At 42.3% G+C, this 21,717-nt stretch overlaps 1 long non-coding RNA gene across 6 annotated transcripts in view; it reads left to right on the top strand.

Moving 5' to 3' along the window:
• LOC307181498 overlaps nucleotides 1–21,717 on the top strand; it is a 1,015,396-nt gene that overhangs the window by 359,149 nt on the left and 634,530 nt on the right. Inside the window, exon 4 of one of the 6 annotated variants that reach the window (XR_013826920.1) lies at nucleotides 4,207–4,289. The exons of the other annotated variants lie outside the window; for them this stretch is intronic. This is a non-coding gene — a long non-coding RNA (uncharacterized lncRNA). Of the gene's footprint in view, nucleotides 1–4,206; nucleotides 4,290–21,717 lie in introns of those variants that run through there. 6 annotated transcript variants of the gene reach the window in all.

Below are 21,717 nucleotides of genomic sequence, written 5' to 3'. Positions count from 1 at the left end.
AGTGCATCATTGTGGACGTTCTGCCTCTTTTCCTATGCTTTCAATGCAATTCCAGTCTACCTCCTGAAATCGGTTTCCTGCAATTCTGCCCCGCTTTCAAGTCCTCTTGGCAGCCTTACTTCAGTCTATTTTTGGACGATAGCTGTCATTTATAACTCTGCAGGTTTGTGAATTACAGTGCCCCTGAGCTCCTTTCTTCAACTCGCTTTCTTGTGACCTGGCCGCAACACCGCAGGATGGCTTCAGGCCCTAATCTGGTTCCGGCCCGGCATTCTGAGCCTTTGGTTAATTCCTCTTCCTGGTGGGAAATGAGAGTTAAATTTGCCCGTCCAGACATCTCCAGCTAGCCTCTCATTGGTTCTCGGTATTCCTGTTCATCTTCCGCAGAAATTGCAAACTGGGCCAAACAGGAGGTTAAAGGGACTGACTCTCCAAGTCGGGAGAGTGTTAGTAAAGCGTCTGGAATGTTGCACCCTAGTACCAGGGGAGGAAAACTGAGACATATTTGAACACGTCTCCCGTTCACATGGTTGATCATACTCTGGGTTCCACATGCATGTTTTAGCTGAAGGAAGAATACCTAAAACCTGGGTAGTTGAGACCCGTGGAATGGGTACCATGCAATATGACTTCAAAGGGTCTTCATTTGCTCACCGAACCTCTCCAATCCTATCACTGCTGCGTTTATGCCCCTGTACACACGCTTGATTCTCTTTTGGAGACATAGCAATCCATAGGTTTTAAGATACTTACTAGTCAGGTACATTCTTAGGCGTTTAATATGGGGTTTTGAGTCCATTTCGTTGAGCAAGGAGTAGCTCTTGTCTATTCCATATTTGGCTTAAGGAACTTTATCTGTGCTCATTTCAATCTCTGGTTTTATGCAGCACCCCAACTCACCTTTCCCCTTAAGCAAGCATAAGTTGGTTTTCTGAATTTGAGACCCTGTTCTGTTCTGTAATTCAGTTCCTGTGTAGCCAAGTTTACATTCCGTGTATTACTGATATCTTATGATGTTTCTTTTTCTGTGTGACTTATTTCAGTTAGAATCATCATACCTGAATCCACTCATTGTGCTGCTACGGGCCTGAGGACATAGATTTCATTGCTGAGTGATACTGCATTGTAAGTGAATACCACAACTTCTTTATCCATTTTTCACTTTCTGCGATGTTGAACTTGTACTGTAAACGAGGTTCTTGTAAACAGAGCCGTTCCAAACTTTGGGGTGGCTGTGTCTTTTTGATTTTAATTTCCCTAAGCTATAGGACCATAAGTGGAAGTGCCCTAGGCTCTGTTGCTTTGTTTTTTAGATGTTTCAGGAAACACCATACACTTCTCCTGAGTGTCTGTTGGCAATTTACATCCCGCCCATCAGCATAACAAGGCTCCCAGTTCTCCATGGCCTGTCCTGCCTTTCTGGATTTTACCCTTTTTTCAGATGGCCCTTTTGACCGGGGAGAAGTGAGACTTCATTGTAGTGCAGATTTCCTTTGCAAGCTTGCTTGGTTGGCCAAAAAGGGCGTATGCGTTTTTTCCTGAATATATTCAGGAAAAACGCATACGCCCTTTTTGGCCAAGTGCATCATTGTGGACGTTCTGCCTCTTTTCCTATGCTTTCAAGGCAATTCCAGTCTACCTCCTGAAATCGGTTTCCTGCAATTCTGCCCCACTTTCAAGTCCTCTTGGCAGCCTTACTTCAGTCTATTTTTGGATGATAGCTGTCATTTATAACTCTGCAGGTTTGTGAATTAAAGTACCCCTGAGCTCCTTTCTTCAACTCGCTTTCTTGTGACCTGGCCGCAACACCGCAGGATGGCTTCAGGCCCTAATCTGGTTCTGGCCCGGCATTCTGAGCCTTTGGTTAATTCCTCTTCCTGGTGGGAAATGAGAGTTAAATTTGCCCGTCCAGACACCTCCAGCTAGCCTCTCATTGGTTCTCACTATTCCTGTTCATCTTCCGCAGAAATTGCAAACTGGGCCAAACAGGAGGTTAAAGGGACTGACTCTCCAAGTCGGGAGAGTGTTAGTAAAGCGTCTGGAATGTTGCACCCGAGTACCAGGGTACGAAAACTGAGACATATTTGAGCACGTCTCCCGTTCACATGGTTGATCATACTCTGGGTTCCACATGCATGTTTTAGCTGAAGGAAGAATACCTTAAACCTGGAGAGTTGAGACCCGTGGAATGGGTACCATGCAATATGACTTCAAAGGGTCTTCATTTGCTCACCGAACCTCTCCAATCCTATCACTGCTGCGTTTATGCCCCTGTACACACGCTTGATTCTCTTTTGGAGACATAGCAATCCATAGGTTTTAAGATACTTACTAGTCAGGTACATTCTTAGGCGTTTAATATGGGGTTTTGAGTCTCTTTCGTTGAGCAAGGAGTAGCTCTTGTCTATTCCATATTTGGCTTAAGGAACTTTATCTGTGCTCATTTCAATCTCTGGTTTTATGCAGCACCCCAACTCACCTTTCCCCTTAAGCAAGCATAAGTTGGTTTTCTAAATTTGAGAACCTGTTCTGTTCTGTAATTCAGTTCCTGTGTAGCCAAGTTTACATTCCGTGTATTACTGATATCTTATGATGTTTCTTTTTCTGTGTGACTTATTTCAGTTAGAATCATCATACCTGAATCCACTCATTGTGCTGCTACGGGCCTGATGACATAGATATCATTGCTGAGTGATACTGCATTGTAAGTGAATACCACAACTTCTTTATCCATTTTTCACTTTCTGCGATGTTGAACTTGTACTGTAAACGAGGTTCTTGTAAACAGAGCCGTTCCAAACTTTGGGGTGGCTGTGTCTTTTTGATTTTAATTTCCCTAAGCTATAGGACCATAAGTGGAAGTGCCCTAGGCTCTGTTGCTTTGTTTTTTAGATGTTTCAGGAAACACCATACACTTCTCCTGAGTGTCTGTTGGCAATTTACATCCCGCCCATCAGCATAACAAGGCTCCCAGTTCTCCATGGCCTGTCCTGCCTTTCTGGATTTTACCCTTTTTTCAGATGGCCCTTTTGACCGGGGGGAAGTGAGACTTCATTGTAGTGCAGATTTCCTTTGCAAGTTTGCTTGGTTGGCCAAAAAGGGCGTATGCGTTTTTTCCTGAATATATTCAGGAAAAAACGCATAAGCCCTTTTTGGCCAAGTGCATCATTGTGGACGTTCTGCCTCTTTTCCTATGCTTTCAATGCAATTCCAGTCTACCTCCTGAAATCGGTTTCCTGTAATTCTGCCCCGCTTTCAAGTCCTCTTGGCAGCCTTACTTCAGTCTATTTTTGGAAGATAGCTGTCATTTATAACTCTGCAGGTTTGTGAATTACAGTGCCCCTGAGCTCCTTTCTTCAACTCGCTTTCTTGTGACCTGGCCGCAACACCGCAGGATGTCTTCAGGCCCTAATCTGGTTCTGGCACGGCACGCTGAGCCTTTGGTTAATTCCTCTTCCTGGTGGGAAATGAGAGTTAAATTTGCCCATCCAGACACCTCCAGCTAGTCTCTCATTGGTTCTCGCTATTCCTGTTCATCTTCCACAGAAATTCTAAACTGGGCCAAACAGGAGGTTAAAGGGACTGACTCTCCAAGTCGGGAGAGTGTTAGTAAAGCATGTGGAATGTTGCACCCGAGTGCCAGGGGAGGAAAACTGAGACATATTTGAACACATCTCCCGTTCACACGGTTGATCATACTCTGGGTTCCACATGCATGTTTTAGCTGAAGGAAGAATACCTTAAACCTGGAGAGTTGAGACCCGTGGAATGGGTACCATGCAATATGACTTCAAAGGGTCTTCATTTGCTCACCGAACCTCTCCAATCCTATCACTGCTGCGTTTATGCCCCTGCACACACGCTTGATTCTCTTTTGGAGACATAGCAATCCATAGGTTTTAAGATACTTACTAGTCAGGTACATTCTTAGGCGTTTAATATGGGGTGTTGAGTCCATTTCGTTGAGCAAGGAGTAGCTCTTGTCTATTCCATATTTGGCTTAAGGAACTTTATCTGTGCTCATTTCAATCTCTGGTTTTATGCAGCACCCCAACTCACCTTTCCCCTTAAGCAAGCACAAGTTGGTTTTCTAAATTTGAGACCCTGTTCTGTTCTGTAATTCAGTTCCTGTGTAGCCAAGTTTACATTCCGTGTATTACTGATATCTTATGATGTTTCTTTTTTTGTGTGACTTATTTCAGTTAGCATCATCATACCTGAATCCACTCATTGTGCTGCTAAGGGCCTGATGACATAGATTTCATTGCTGAGTGATACTGCATTGTACATAAGTACCTGAAGTTCTTTATCCATTTTTCACTTTCTGCGATGTTGAACTTGTACTGTAAACGAGGTTCTTGTAAACAGAGGCGTTCCATACTTTGGGATGGCTGTGTCTGTTTGATTTTAATTTCCCTAAGCTATAGGACCATAAGTGGAAGTGCCCTAGGCTCTGTTGCTTTGTTTTTTACATGTTTCAGGAAACACCATACACTTCTCCTGAGTGTCTGTTGGCAATTTACATCCCGCCCATCAGCATAACAAGGCTCCCAGTTCTCCATGGCCTGTCCTGCCTTTCTGGATTTTACACTTTTTTCAGATGGCCCTTTTGACCAGGGGGAAGTGAGACTTCATTGTAGTGCAGATTTCCTTTGCAAGCTTGCTTTGTTGGCCAAAAAGTGCGTATGCGTTTTTTCCTGAATATATTCAGAAAAAAACGCATACGCCCTTTTTGGCCAAGTGCATCATTGTGGACGTTCTGCCTCTTTTCCTATGCTTTCAATGCAATTCCAGTCTACCTCCTGAAATCGCTTTCCTGCAATTCTGCCCCGCTTTCAAGTCCTCTTGGCAACCTTACTTCAGTATATTTTTGGACGATAGCTGTCATTTATAACTCTGCAGGTTTGTGCATTACAGTGCCCCTGAGCTCCTTTCTTCAACTCGCTTTCTTGTGAGCTGGCCGCAACACCGCAGGATGGCTTCAGGCCCTAATCTGGTTAAGGCACAGCACGCTGATCCTTTGGTTAATTCCTCTTCCTGGTGGGAAATGAGAGTTAAATTTGCCCGTCCAGACACCTCCAGCTAGTCTCTCATTGGTTCTCCCTATTCCTGTTCATCTTCCGCAGAAATTGCAAACTGGGCCAAACAGGAGGTTAAAGGGACTGACTCTCCAAGTGGGAGAGTGTTAGTAAAGCGTCTGGAATGTTGCACCCGAGTACCAGGGTACGAAAACTGAGACATATTTGAACACGTCTCCCGATCACATGGTTGATCATACTCTAGGTTCCACATGCATGTTTTAGCTGAAGGAAGAATACCTTAAACCTGGGTAGTTGAAACCCGTGGAATGGGTACCATGCAATATGACTTCAAAGGGTCTTCATTTGCTCACCGAACCTCTCCAATCCTATCACTGCTGCGTTTATGCCCCTGTACACATGCTTGATTCTCTTTCAGAGACATAGCAATCCATAGGTTTTAAGATACTTACTAGTCAGGTACATTCTTAGGCGTTTAATATGCGGTGTTGAGTCCATTTCGTTGAGCAAGGAGTAGCTCTTGTCTATTCCATATTTGGCTTATGGAACTTTATCTGTGCTCATTTCAATCTCTGGTTTTATGCAGCACCCCAACTCACCTTTACCCTTAAGCAAGCATAAGTTGGTTTTCTAAATTTGAGACCCTGTTCTGTTCTGTAATTCAGTTCCTGTGTAGCCAAGTTTACATTCCTTGTATTACTGATATCTTATGATGTTTCTTTTTCTGTGTGATTTATTTCAGTTAGAATCATCATACCTGAATCCACTCATTGTGCTGCTAAGGGCCTGATGACATAGATTTCATTGCTGTGTGATATTGCTTTGTAAGTAAATACCACAACTTCTTTATCCATTTTTCACTTTCTGCGATGTTGAACTTGTACTGTAAATGAGGTTCTTGTAAACAGAGCCGTTCCATACTTTGGGGTGGCTGTGTCTTTTTGATTTTAATTTCCCTAAGCTATAGGACCATAAGTGGAAGTGCCCTAGGCTCTGTTGCTTTGTTTTTTAGATGTTTCAGGAAACACCATACACTTCTCCCGAGTGTCTGTTGGCAATTTACATCCCGCCCATCAGCATAACAAGGCTCCCAGTTCTCCATGGCCTGTCCTGCCTTTCTGGATTTTACACTTTTCTCAGATGGCCCTTTTAACCAGTGGGAAGTGAGACTTCATTGTAGTGCAGATTTCCTTTGCAAGCTTGCTTGGTTGTACAAAAAGTGCATATGTGTTTTTTCCTGAATATATTCAGGAAAAAACACATACGCCCTTTTTGGCCAAGTGCATCATTGTCGACGTTCTGCCTCATTTCCTATGCTTTAAATGCAATTCCAGTCTACCTCCTGAAATCGGTTTCCTGCAATTCTGCCTTTCTTTCCATGCCTCTTCATAGCCTTTCCTCAATATCCTTTTTGAAAATTGTTGGCCTTTATAACTCTGCACGTTTTTGAATTGCAGTGGCCCTGAGCTCCATTTTTCAGCTCTTATTTTTGTGATCTTGCCTCATAACCGCAGGATTCCTTCAGGCCCTATTGTTCTTGTGGGACACCTTGCTGTGCCTTTGGTTAATTCTTCTTACTGATGTGAAATTAGAGTGACATGTGCCCATTGAAACCACTACATTAGTTTCTCACTGGTTCCCCCTAACCCATTCATCCTCCGCACTATCTGCAGACTGTGCGATACTGGGACTTAAAGGCATTGACTCTCCATGTGAGGTTGTTGTTAGTAAAGCGGCTGGAATGTCGATCCGGAGCCCCAGGAGAGGAACAATGAGGTGTGTTTTAGAAACCTTTCCTGATCATATGGTATACCAGTCGCTGGGTTTCCCAAGCATGGTTTAGCTGTAGGAAGATTCCCTTCAACCTGGAGTGTTGGGACCCTTGGAATGAGTAGCATGAAGTATTGCATTAAACTTTTGGCAGTTGCTCACCAAAGCTCACCAATCCTCTCAGCCCCAAGTGTCCAGCCTTATGTCTTATCCAGCTGTGGGTTTATATGTGGTCAATCCAGGTTGCATCACAGCCCCTGAGCGAATTTTGTAAGAATTTTTCTCTCTTTCATTGTTTCTGCGTTTTGTTTTTAAAATTTATTTCTATAATGGGGTTTAGCTCATCTTCACTGCTGTGTTTGTGCCGCTCTGCACACACTTGATTCCCTTATGGAGATATATCAATACATGGGTTTTAAGATTCTTATTACTCAGATATATTTCTCTGCGGTGTATAGGGTGTGTTGAGGCCAGTTCATTGAGCAAGGTGTAGATCTTGTCTAATACCTATTTGGTTTATTGAACGGTATCTGTGTTAATTTCAAACTCTGGTTTTATGCATCACCCCACCTCTCCTTTCCCCTTAAGCTGACATAAGTGTGTTTTCTAAATGTGAGACACTGTTCTGTTCTGTAATTCATTTCTTGTGCAGCCATATTTACCCTCCCTCTATAAGTGATATCTTATGATATGTTTCTTTTTCTGTTTGACTTATTTCAAGTAGTATTATCGGACCTAAATCCACTCTTTATCCTTCTACTAGCCTTATTACATTGATTTCATGGTGAAGAGATATTCCATTGTACATAAGTACCACATCTTCTTTATCCATTGTTCTCTTTCCTGGGATATTTAAGGTGTACTGAAGTTGAGGTTCTTGTAAACAGAGTAGCCCTAAACTGTGGTGTGCTTGTGTCTTGTTGATTTTTAGACTTCCCTAGATATACTCCCATGATTGGAAGTGTCCTATGCTCTGTAGCTCTGTTTTTTAGATGATTTAGGAACCACCATACACTCCTCCAGAGTGGCTCTCGGCAGTTCACACACTGCCCATCAGCGTATAAAGGCTCCCTGTTCTCCATGGCCTGTCCTGCATTTCTGGTTTTTACAATTTTTTAGGATGGCCCTTTTGACCGGTGGGAAGTGAGACTTCTTTGTTGTGCACATTTGCATTGCTTGCTTGGTTCCTTGCCCATAAGGTGCATATGCGTTTTTTCCTGGATATAATCAGGAAAAAACGCATACGCCCTTTTGGGCCAACTGCATCATTGTCGAAATTCTGCCGCTTTTCATGTGCTTTAAAGACGAGTCCAATCTATCTCTTGAAATCTGTTTCTTGCAATTCTGTCTTGCATTCAGATCCTCTTCTTTGCCTTACCTCAACATAATTTTGGAGGTTAGTTTTCATTTATAACTCTGCAGGTTTGTGAATTGCAGTGACCCTGAGCTCCATTTTTTAAGTTGCTCTTTTGTGAGCTGGCCTCAAACCCGCAGGATTGCTTCAGGCCCTATTTTGGCTCCAGCGAGGTGGGCTGAGCCTTTTTTTAATTCTTATTCTTAATGGGAAATTAGAGTGATATGTGCCCGTCCAAACCCCTACAACTATTCTCTCATTGGTTCCCCCTCTTCCTGTTCATCCTCCTCACAATTTGCAAAATGTGTGAAACAGAAGTTGAAATGTGCTGATTCTCCAAGTGGGGAGATTCTAAGTAGCGTGGCTGGAATGGTGAACAGGAGCACCAGGAGAGGATAAATGAGCTGCATTTTAGACACATCTCCCGATCACATGGTGTACAGTCCTCTGGGTTTTCCATGCATGTTTTAGCTGTAGGAAGATCCCTTGAACCTGCAGATTTGGGACCCATTGAATGGGCACCAGGTAGTATTACTTTAAAGGGTGTGCATTTCCTCACCCAAGCTCACATTTCTCTTAGCGCGAACAGTTTCCAGCCTTATGTCTCATCCTGCTGTGGGTCTAGACGTGTTCAATCCATGTTGCATCACCGTCCCTGAGGAAAAGTTGTAAGAGGTTTTCTCTGTCTCTCTGTCGTTTATTTTTTTCAATTTATTACTATATTGGTTACAGCTGATTTTCAAAGCTCTGTTTCTTGCTGCTGTACATCCACTTGATTCACGTACAGAGAGACATCAGTAAATTCTTTTTCAGATTCTTACCAGTCGTATATATTCTTTTCCGGTGACTTGAGTGTGCTGAGTGTAGTTCTTTTAGCTACCGTGTAGGCCTTGTTGATTATCAGTTTGGTATTTGGAATGGTATCTTTGCTAATTTCAACCTCCTGGATGATGCCTCACCCCTCCCCACCTTTCCCGTTTAGCAGCCTTATGCGTGTTTTCTACATATTTGACTATGTTTTTGTTTTGTAATTTATTTCATGTGTAGCTATTTTGGATTCCACCTTTAAGTGATATCTTATGATATGTGTCTTTTTCTTTTTGAATTCTGTCACTTAGAATGATCATACGTAACTCCTCCAGAGTTGTTACAACTGGCCATATTTCATTGATTTCCAGGCTGAGTAATATTCCACTCTACATAAGTACCTCATCTCTATCCATTTTTTCCCTCCAGAGACATTTAAGTTATATCCTAGTCGAGGATCTTTTAAACAGAGAGGGGGTAAACATTGGGGTGCCTGTGTCCTCTCGATTTTTGTTTTTCCCAAGATATACGCCCATGAGTGCAAGTGCCCTATGCTCTGTAGCTCATTTTTTAGATGCTTTAGTAAACACAATATACTTCTCCAGAATGGCCGTTGGCAATATACATTTCCACTATAAGTCTCACAGGGCTCCCTCTTCTCATTGCCCTGTCCTGCATTTCTGTTGTTTACGCTTTATGAGGATGGCTCTTCTGACTGATGCGAAGTGATATCTTTTGTAGTATTGATTTCCAGTGCCCACCTGTTTGGTTGGCTAAAAAAGTGTATGCCCTTTTCTTGAATATATACAGAAAAAAACGCATACACCCTTTTTGGCCAACTGCAATGTTGGCAATGTTCAGCTCCTTTTCTTGTGCTTAATGGCGAGTCCTTTCTACCTCCTCAAATCCCTTTCCTGCCATTCTCCCTTGCTTACAAGTCCTTTTCTCTGACTTTCCTCAAGACATTTTTCAGTGATGGATATTTTCAACTCTGCAGTTTCGTGAATTTTACTGCCCCTGAGTTCCATTGTTCAACTTGTGTTTATGGGAACTGGCCACAAAGCAGCAGGATTTCCTCAAGCCCTATACTGTTTCCATGGGCAACACTAGCCTTTGGTCAATTCGTCTTCCTGATTGGAAATTAGAGTGACATGTGCCTGTCTGAACACCTAGGACTTGTCTCTCATTGTTCCTCATCCTTCTGCTTCATCCTCTGGACAAATTCCAAACTGTACGCAACAGGATGTTGACAGTGCTGACATCTCCAAGTGGGGAGACTGTTAGTAAAGACGCTGGAGGGGTGAACCCGAGCACCAGGAGATGAGGAGATGAGATGCCTTTTCCAAACTCTTCCCGATCAGACGGTATACTATCCTCTGGGTGTGACAGACATGTTTTAGCAGTAGGAAGAGTCCCATTCATGTAAGGAGAACACCAGGGCTTTTTCAAAATCAGTGTCTCCCCGAAACCCAAACTGGGGAATTTTTTAAGCTACGGCTACACATATGTTCATTAAGGGCCTTGGGAAGTAGGCAGAGTCCAAACTTTAGATGATTGAAGTCTTCAGGGTCAGAAGCACTCACCACCAGCTTCCCTTAGGCTACACTTTAACTGTCATTGATAGATGATGTCAATAAAAATATCTATTCTTTTTCAGATTATTTCCCCTTATAGGTTATTGCAAAATGTTGAGTGTAGTTCCCTGTGCTATACAGTAGTTCCTTGTTGATGATCTATTTTATACATAGCAGTGTGTATGTGTTAATCCCAAACTGTTAATTTATCCCTCCTCCCACCTTTCCCCTTTGGTAATAATAAATTATAAGATTTTATACTTCTCAGAAATGGGGGAGCTGAAAGAGAGGTATCATTTTCAATGGAAAAGCATTTAAAACAAGATTGAAGGTTTAACCAAGATTATTAGATGTACATCCTTGGAAAGAAATCACTTCGTTTCTCTAATATTGACCTGACAAATAAGACAAACCCTTTCACTGAACTTGCTTATAATAAAGTGATGGAAATATCAAATGGAAGTGTTAGAAACATCTTATTTTACCCGAGCCTTATACACTGTTCTATGTTAACTACAGTTTGGCTCACACATCTGTTCATTGAGGTTACAATAGTCTCAATTTCTGTTACTGATCCTCCAGAGTGGACCCCAACAAGTGTTCCCCTGCCCAGTGTCATTGGGGCCAACAGATCGAGACTGAGTTTGGTTCACAAGCAAAGGAAACTTTATATTTTGATCAGAGAATGGAGAGGTGAGAGCATGCACTACCCCGTGGGCTGTGGGCTGGGCTGCTGTGTAGAGATCCTGTCAGAGTCATTGGGAGGGAGGGGACAGAGCTTTCAAGGGCTGGGTTGGCTGCAGCTCAGGCTCTATATCGTGGAGTCTGCACTGGGCCCCAGGAGCTGAGGTGTCGACCCAGCCATTCTGCACTAGGAAATCTGGTCTGAAGTGGCGGGTGTGGAGCCTCTGCATGCGAGACCCTAGGAGTACGTGAAATTAGACAAAGCACAAAGGATAAAAACGTTAGACTTGACTTTATTGCACAGATTCTATTTTTATCTCCCAGGGATTTTTAATGGGCTTTGCTGGGGACAAACCCCTCCTCTGCCTTTTGTCCCGTTCCTCATTCTTGGAGTTCTGAGGGTGCAGACCCTTCTTCTGTAACTGCTGAGTGCTGAGTTGGGAGCCCTCATACCCAGGGGCGAGGGTCAGAACTTCTCCCCAGCAGCCTCCAGGTGACGTTGATTTTCCCCAGGCCCCCTGCCTCCTTGCTCGTCCACCTGAACACCAGCATTGGAAGTGTTATAGATTCTAATGACCTTTAAGGGTCCAGGAAAGAGATGTGCAGAGACGTTGTGGGGGCCGGTTTCACCCCGCCCCACATTTGTTCGGCCACCTTAGGCTGACCGTTTCTGCCAGCCTAGATGCTCTGACCAGTAGTCTGTGCTTTCTTCAATTAGGCCCCTGAATTAACGTACAAACAGCACCAGGTGTCAGAGCCCTGCCCGCTCAACTCCCAGACAGTCCAGGGTCAGTGGTGATCAAGGACCATGATGGCCACTGAGTCAACAGCCTTTTGAAGTAAACAGGAGTCCAGCCGGTCTTATTGGCCACCATCATCACGGTGTCTGTAGGCTTTTCTATAGTGACAGTGTGATATACGGTTCCCCCGCCAAGATTATTAGCTCCCCTCTGGGTGCAGTAAGTCCTGCAAGCAGTAGTCTACTGTTTTGGGACACACTCTTGTTGTTTTATGAGAAAAACTCCAGGTCAAGTGATGTTCACACGAGTCGTCATGGTGCCCTGTTGCCCCCGGTTATCTCTCTGGATGTTGGAGTTGGAAGGCCTCCTCACTCGAGGTCGGTGTGCCAACGGAACGAACCCTGCAACTTCAGGGCATGGTTGGTGGTTAGGATCACCACGTGGGGTCCTTTTCCCTTAGGAGGGAGGTGGCCTTTTGGGCTGCTGATTTCCAGGTTTTTAGATACCGCCAGTATCTTGGCCAGATGTGGCAGTGGGTCAAGCCCCTTGGTGACCGTAGTTTATCCTACCTGGATGGCATTCTTGCATTGTTCCATTTCAAGTGGTCCCAGTTTTTGCACTAATTCTCCAATGGCGATTCACCTTTCACCGGGAATGTAAAGGTCAAAGGGTTTAGCTAAATTAGGGAGTTCCAGGGCAAGGGTCTGAATTGACTGCTCTTTCCATTCTTGAAAGGCCACTTCTGGATTCTATTCAAAAGGATCATCATCTTTTCCTTTCAGTGTTTCATATAGAGGCCCAGCTAGTAGACTGTAGTTAGGGATCCAGAAGCAGCAAACCCTGGCCTCCCCAGGAACCCCTAAGCTGTCTTCTAGTTTTAGAAAGGGATAAGGCTGAAAATGGTTTCTTCCCTTTCCTGGGATGGGCTTCTCTGACCTTCTGTGAGAATGAAGCCCAGGCAGGTCACCACAGTCTGTGATATTTGAGCTTCTTTTTGGACGACTTCTATCCTTTATTGGCTTGGTAGTTCAGAGGCCTCCTTAGTAGGGCTGGCGATCAGAATGTCATCTGCGTATTGAAGGAGGGTTTCCTTTTCCAGAGGTAGAACTTTTAGGTCTTTACCTAAGCTTTCCCCAAAGACGGTGTGGGAATTTTTGCACCCTTGGGGCAAGACGGCCCGGAAGTATTGTTTTAGTTGTATGTTGAGTCCTGCCACTCACAAGCCAAAATTTCTTGTGACTCTGGGACTAATGGAATACAAAAGAAGGCATCATTGAAGACTAATACAGAATACCATGTCCTGGTGGTTGGTAGAATGACCAGCAGGGTGTAGGAATTAGGAGCAGCTGGAGGTATATCCTCGGTGGCTTCACTGACTGTCCTGACATTCTTTACCAGGTCCCCAGCAGCCCATGGGGCTCTCGTGGTCAGACCAATCCCCGGATACAGAGCTACCCTTGCAGGTACTGTGGCAGGGCTGGGCACACAGGAACCATGCACATAGCCCTCATTACAGAGCACCCCCAGCTCACCTGTCACTCAGAGCTGACACAGAGCACCTCAGAGCAGGACTTGAACTAACAAACAGCAGCTGCGACAGGTCTGTGACCCTGGTCATCACTCTGTACGGCCTCCCTCCACCTGGTCTTCCAGAGACTTCCACTGCACCCGGGGCACCAGGCCTCTGTCTCCAACCACCACCCACCCCTCCTCTCCCTGACTCCTGGGTTCCTCTCATTAGGAGAGTGTTTTCTTGAAGTTGTCTCCCACTCATGGGCCAGATAAAATGATTAGAAAACAAGCCAAAGCTGCAGCCCCTTGTCTATCTTGACTCTCAGGAGCCCACACCTGTTCCTTGGACCTGGCCGGTTCAGCAAGTTCCATTTTCTGCAACTGTGAGCCCCTGAGGGGTGATGATTGGCTGACCTGGGCAGCCTTACCGTGCCGGCCAGCCCTCCCCAGGTGTGCCTGGGTTGAGATCAATATAAATACCACTCCAGGCAGCAAGAGCCCCTGCAGCCGTGCCTGACGCCATTTTCTCTGCCCTGTCAGCAGTCTCGGGGCTGGGCTGGTGGGAGGGAGTGAGAGGCCACAGCTTTGTGGGTGGCCCAGTGTGAGTGGGGCTCTGTTGGACTTTCTGCAGCAGTTGCCAGGCTGCCACCTGCTAAGGAAGAGGATGTGTCACCCATACCTGCTGCTGGAATTTCTCCCTGGGCAGAGGTGAGGAAGGAAAAAAGCAGTGGGGGCAGGGACAGGACGGGTATCTCAGGCAGGGAAATGGAAATCTTCCAGAAGAGCACCCAGGGCCAGTACCATCCTGGCTGGCCTGCAGGCACCAAGTCGGCTGGCATGCTGTCACTCGTGTGGCTCCATGGCCCTTCCTCTAGGCTTTCAAGTCCTTGTACATATTCAGGTGTTTTACCTGGGAAGGTTGGGAACAGTTCAGCAGCAGCTGGCCTGGGGCTCATCTCACGTTTACTCACAGATGCCTCGGCACGGTCCCCCAGGCTTGTAATGAGGACACTCCTTGCGGGGGGGCTGCTGGCTGCATGCGAGATGATTCCCCACCTCTGACCAACTTCAGAATTGTCTACCACTGAAGCAAGTGCCCTGATAGGGTTTTCATCTGTATAACTGGTGGGTTCTGTTTTGTTTTTTCTTTTTTGTTTCAAGGTAGGTTTTATTCCTCTTTTTTGTACTTATGGATGTAAGCATGGAAATAATTCATTCATATAAATACATGTATGTGAAGGGAATAACTTTTTTCCGTTTTTTAAAAAATTTTATTTTTCATTTTATTTTATTTATTTTTATACAGCAGGTTCTTATTGGTTATCTATTTTATACATATAAATGTATACATGTCAATCCCAATCTCCCAACTCCTCCCACCGCCACCCCCCCCATGGTTTTCCCCTCTTTGTGTCCATACATTTGTTCTCTACATCTGTGTCTCTATTTCTGCCCTTCAAACTGGTTCATCTGTACCATTTTTCTAGGTTCCACATATATGCGTTAATATACAATATTTGTTTTTCTCTCTCTGACTTACTCCACTCTGTATGACAGTCTCTAGATCCATCGACGTCTCTACAAATGACACAATTTCATTCCTTTTTATGGCTAATAGTCCATTTTATATATGTACCACATCTTTATCCATTCGTCTGTCTGTGGGCATTTAGGTTGCTTCCATTACCTGGCTATTGTAAATAGTGCTGCAATGAACATTGTGGTGAATGTGTCTTTTTGATTTATGGTTTTCTCTGGGTATATGCCCAGTAGTGGGTTGCTGGATCATATGGTAATTCTATTTTTAGTTTTTTAAGGAACCTCCATACTGTTCTCCATAGTGACTATCAATTTACATTCCCACCAATCGTGGAAGAGGGTTCCTTTTCTCCACACCCTCTCCAGCATTTGTTGTTTGTAGATTTTCTGATGATGCCCATTCTAACAGGTGTGAGGTGATACCTCATTGTAGTTTTGATTTGCATTTCTCTAATAATTAGTGATGTAGAGCAGCTTTTCATGTGCTCCTTGGCCATCTCTACATCTTTTTGGAAGAAATGTCTATTTAGATCTTCTGCCCATTTTTGTATTGGGTTGTTTGTTTTTTTAATATTGAGCTGCATCAGCTGTTTATATATATTGGAGATTAATCCTTTGTCCATTGATTCAGTTGCAAATATATTCTCCCATTCTGAGGGTTGTCTTTTTGTGTTTGTAGTTTCCATTGTTTTGCAAAAGCTTTTACGTTTCATTAGGTCCCATTTGTTTAGTTTTCTTTTTTATGTCATTACTCTAGGAGGTGGATCAAAAAAGATCTTGCTGTGATTTATGTTAGAGTATTCTTCCTATGTTTTCCTCTAAGAGTTTTATACTGTCCGGTCTTACATTAAGGTCTCTAATCCATTTTGAATTTATTTTTGTGTATGGTGTTAGGGGGTGTTCTAATTTCATTCTTTTACATGTAGCTGTCCATTTTTCCCAGCACCACTGATTGAAGACACTGTCTTTTCTCCATTGTATAGTCTTGCCTACTTTGTCATAGATTAGTTGACCATAGGTGTGTAGGTTTATCTCTGGGCTTCTTTCTTTTTTATTTTCCTTTTACACCTTTATTGGAGTATAATTGCTTTACAATGGAGTGTTAGTTTCTGCTGTATAACAAAGTGAGTCAATTATACATATACATATATCACCATATCCCCTCCCTCTTACATCTCCCTCCCACCCTCCACATCCCACCCCTTTAGGTGGTCGCAAAGCACCGAGCTGATCTCCCTGTGCTATGTGGCTGCTTCCCAGTAGCTATCGATGTTACATTTGGTAATGTATATATGTCCATGGCACTCTCTCACTTCGTCCCAGCTTACCCTTCCCCCTCCCCGTGTCCTCAAGTCCTTTCTCTATGTCTGTGTCCTTAATCCTGTCCTGCCCCTAGGTTCTTCATAAACTTTTTTCTTTAGATTCCATATATCTCTGTTAGTACACGGTATTTATTTTTCTCTTTCTGACTTACTTCACTGTGTAGGACAGACTCTAAGTCCATCCCCCTCACTACAAATAACTCAGTTTTGTTTCTTTTTATGGCTGAGTAATATTCCATTTATATATGTGCCAGATATTCTTTATCCATTTATCTGTCGATGGACACTTAGGTTGCTTCCATGTCCTGGCTATTGTAAGTAGAACTGCAATGAACATTGTTGTATATAACTCTTTTTGAATTATGGTTTTCTCAGGGCAGATGCCCAGTAGTTGGATTGCTGGGTCGTATGGTACTTCTATTTTTAGTTTTTTCAGGAACCTCTATACTGTTATCCCTAGTGGGTATAGCAATTTACATTCCCAGCAACAGTGCAAGAACGTTCCCTTTTCTCCAGTAAATGCCTCTCCAGCATTTATTGTTTGTAGATTTTTTGATGATTGCCATTCTGACTGCTGGGAGTTGATACCTCACTGTAGTTTTGATTTGCATTTCTCTAATGATTAGTGATGTTCAGCATCCTTTCACGTGTTTATTGGCAATCTGTATATCTCCTTTGGAGAAATGTCTATTTAGGTCTTCTGCCCATTTTTGGATTGTGTTGTTTGTTTTTGTGATATTGAGCTACACGAGCTGCTTGTAAATTTTGGAGATTAATCTTTTGTCATTTGCTTCATTTGAAAACATTTTCTCCCATTCTGAGGGTTGTATTTTCGTCTTGTTTATGTTTTCCTTTGCTGTGCAAAAGCTTTGAAGTTTCATTAGGTCCCATTTGTTTATTTTTGTTTTTATTTCCACTTCTCTAGGAGGTGGGTCAAAAAGGATCTTGCTGTGATTTATGTCATAGAGTGTTCTGCCTATGTTTTCCTCTAATAATTTTATAGTGTCTGGTCTAACATTTAGATCTCTAATTCATTTTGAGTTTATTTTTGTGTATGGTGTTATGGAGTGTTCTAATTTCATTCTTTCACGTGTAGTTGTCCAGTTTTCCCAGCACCACTTACTGAAGAGACTGTCTTTTCTTCATTGTATATCTTTGCCTCCTTTGTCATAGATGAGTTAGCCATAGGTACGTAGGTTTATCTCTGGGCTTTCTATCTTGTTCAATTGATCTATATTTCTGTTTTTGTGCCAGTACCATATAGTCTTGATTAATGTAGCTTTGTAGTATAGTCTGAAGTTAGGAAGTCTGATTCCTCCAGCTCTTTTAATTTCCCTCAAGACTGCTTTGGCTATTCGGGGTCTTTTGTGTCTCCATACAAATTTTAAGATTTTTTTGTTCTAGTTCTGTAGAAAATGCCAGTGGTATTTGATAGGGATTGCATTGAATCTGTAGCTTGCTTTGGGTACTATAGTCATTTTCACAATATTGATTCTTCTAATCCAAGAACATGGTTTATACCTCCATATGTTTATATCATCTTTGATTTCTTTCAGCAGTGTCTTATAGTTTTCTGAGTACAGGTCTTTTACCTCCTTATGTAGGGTCATTCCTCCGTATTTTATTCTTTTTGTTGCAATGGTGAATGAGATTGTTTCCTTAATTTCTCTTTCTGATCTTTCATTGTTAGTGTATAGGAATGCAAGAGATTTCTGTGCATTAATTTTGTATCCTGCAACTTTACCAAATTCATTGATTAGCTCTGGTAGTTTTCTGGTGGCATCTTTAGGATTCACTATGTGTAGTATCGTGTCATTTGCAAACAGTGACAATTTTACTTCTTCTTTTCCAATTTGTATTCCTTTTATTTCTTTTTCTTCTCTGATTACTGTGTCTAGGACTTCCAAAAACTATGTTGAGTAATAGTGGTGAGAGTGGACATCCTTGTCTTGTTCCTGATCTTAGAGGAAATGCTTTTAGTTTTTCACTATTGAGAATGATGTTTGCTGTGGGTTTGTCATATACTGCCTTTATTATGTTGAGGTAGATTCCCTCTATGCCCACTTTTTGGAGACTTTTAATCATAAATTGGTGTTGAATTTTGTCAAAAGCTTTTCCTGCATCTATTGGGATGATCATATTTTTATTCTACAATTTGTTAATATGGTGTATCACATTGATTGATTTGTGTATATTGAAGAATTCTTGCATCCCTGGGATAAACCCCACCTGATCATGGTGCATGATCCTTTTAATGTGTTGTTTAATTCTGTTTCCTAGTATTTTGTTGAGGATTTTTACATCTATATTAATCAGTGATATTGGTCTTTAATTTTCTTTTTCTGTAGTATCTTTGTCTGGTTTTGGTATCAGGGTGATTGTGGCCTCATATAATGAGTTTGGGAGTGTTCCTTCCCCTGAAAAGTTCTGAAGAGTTTGAGAAGATTGGGTGTTAGCTCTTGTCTAAATGTTTGATAGAATTCACTTCTGATGCCATCTCGTTCTGGACTTTTGTTTGTTGGAAGATTTTTAATCACACTTTCAATTTCATTACTTGTGATTGGTCTGTTCATATTTTCTATTTCTTCCCGGTTCAGTCTTGGAAGGTTATACCTTTCTAAGAATTTGTCCATTTCTTCCAGGTTGTCCATTTTATTGGCATAGAGTTGCTTGTAGAGGTCTCTTAGGATGCTTTGTATTTCTGTGGTGTCTGTTACAACTTCTCCTGTTTCATTTCTAATTTTATTGATTTGAGTCCTCTCCCTCTTTTACTTGAGTCTGGCTAAAGGTTTATCATTTTTGTTTATCTTCTCAAAGAACCAGCTTTTAGTTTTATTGATCTTTGCTATTGTTTTTATTTCATTTATTTCTGCTCTGATCTTTATGATTTCTTTCCTTCTATTAACTTTGGGTTTTGTTCTTCATTCTCTAGTTCCTTTAGGTGTAGGGTTAGATTGTTTATTTGAGATTTTTCTGGTTTCTTGAGGTAGGCTTTTATTGCTATAAACTTCCCTCTTAGAACTGTTTTTGCTGCATCCCATAGGTTTTGGATCATCGTGTTTTTGTTGTCATTTGTCTCTAGGTATTTTTTGATTTCCTCTTTGATTTCCTCAGTGATCTCTTGGTTATTTAGAAATGTATTGTTTAGCCTCCATGTGTTTGTTTTTTACGTTACTTTCCCTGTAATTGATTTCTAATCTCATAGCATTGTGGTCGGAACAGCTGCTTGATATGATTTCAGTTTTCTTAAATTTACTGAGGCTTTATTTGTGACCCAAGATGTGATCTATCCCGGAGAATGTTCCGTGTGCCATTGAGAAGAACTTGTAGTCTGCTGTTTTTGGATGGAATGTCCTATAAATATCCATTAAATCTATCTGGTCTATTGTGTCATTTAAAGCTTGTGTTTCCTTATTAATTTTCTGTCTGGATGATCTCCATTGGTGTAAGTGAGGTGTTAAAGTCCCTTGCTATTATTGTGTTACTGTTGATTTCCTCTTTTATAGCTGTTAGCAGTTGCCTTATGTATTGAGGTGTTCCTGTGTTGGGTACATATATATTTATAATTGTTATATCTTGGATTGATCCCTTGATCATTATGTAGTGTCCTTCCTTGTCTCTTGTAACATTCTTTATTTTAAAATCTATTTTATCTGATATGAGTATTGCTACTCCAGCTTTCTTTTGATTTTCATTTGCATGGAATATATTTTTCCATCCTCTCACTTTCAGTCTGTATGTGTCCCTAGGTCTGAAATGGGTCTCTTGTAGACAGCATATATATGGATCTTGTTTTTGTATCCATTCAGTGAGCCTGTGTCATTTGGTTGGAGCATTTAATCCATTCACGTTTAAGGTAATTATCAATATGTATGTTCCTATTATTATTTTCTTAATTGTTATGGGTTTGTCTTAGTGGGTCCTTTTCTTCTCTTGTGTTTCCCACTTAGAGAAGTTCCTTTAGCATTTGTTGTAGAGCTGGTTTCGTGGTGCTGAATTCTCTTAGCTTTTGCTTGTCTGTAAAACTTTTGATTTCTCCATCAAATCTGAATGAGATACTTGCTGGGTGGAGTACTCTTGGTGGTAGGTTCTTCCCTTTCATCACGTTAAATTTATCATGCCACTCCCTTCTGGCTTGTAGATTTTCTGCTGAGAAATCAGCTGTTAACCTTATGGGAATTCCGTTGTATGTTGTCATTTTTCCCTTGTTGCTTTCAATAATTTTTCTTTGTCTTTAATTTTTTCAATTTGATTACTGTGTGTCTCGGCATTTTTCTCCTTTGGTTTATCCTGCCTGGGACTCTCTGCGCTTCGTGGACTTCGGTGGCTATTTCTTTTCCCATGCTAGGGAAGTTTTCAACTATAATCTCTTCAGATATTTTCTCGAGTCCTTTCTCTCTCTGTTCTCCATCTGGGACCCCTATAATGCGAATGTTGTTGCATTTAATGTTGTCCCAGAAGTCTCTTAGGTTGTCTTCATTTATTTTCATTCTTTTTCTTTATTTTGTTCCATGGCAGTGATTTCCACCTTTCTGTCTTCCAGGTCACTTATCCGTTCTTCTGTCACAGTTATTCTGCTACTGATTCCTTCTAGTGTATTTTTCATTTCAGTTATTGTATTGTTCATCTCTGTTTGTTTGTTCTTTAATTCTTCTAGGTGTTTGTTCCTTAATTCTTCTAGGTCTTTGTTAAGCATTTCTTGCATCTTCTCGATCTTTGCCTCCATTATTTTTCTAAGGTTTTGGATCATCTTCACTATCATTATTCTGAATTCTTTTACTGGAAGGTTACCTATCCCCACTTCATTTCGTTGTTTTTCTGAGGATTTATCTTGTTCCTTGATCTGGTATAAAGTCCTCTGCCTTTTCATTTTCTCTATCTTTCTGTGAATGTGGTTTTCCTTCCACAGGCTGCAGAATTGTAGTTCTTCTTGCTTCTGCTGTCTGCTCTCCAGTGATTGAGTCTATCTGAGAGGCTTGTGCAAGCTTCCTTATGCGAGGGACTGGTGGTGGGTAGAGCTGGGTGTTGTTCTGGTGGGCAGAGCTTTAATCTGCTTGTCTGTGGATTAAATAAAAGTTTAATAAAAAGTTTAATCCACTTGTCTGCTAATGCATGGGGCTGGGTTCCCTCCCTGTTGGTTGTTTGGACTGAGGCGACCCAGCACTGGAGCCTACCTTGCTCTTGGTGGGGCTAATGGTGGACTCTGGGAGAGTTCACGCCAAGGAGTATTTCCCAGAACTTCTGCTGTCAGTGTCGTTGTCCCCATGGTGAGCTGCAGCCACACCCCACCTCTGCAGGAGACCCTCTAAAACTAGCAGCTAGGTATGATCATTCACCTACGGGGTGACTGCTCCTTCCCTTGGGTCCTGATGTGCA

The sequence above is a fragment of the Stenella coeruleoalba genome (assembly GCF_951394435.1).
Source record: "Stenella coeruleoalba genome assembly, contig: scaffold_31, whole genome shotgun sequence".
Taxonomy (NCBI): Eukaryota; Metazoa; Chordata; class Mammalia; order Artiodactyla; family Delphinidae; genus Stenella; species Stenella coeruleoalba.
This window is presented reverse-complemented; position numbering and strand designations above follow the sequence as displayed.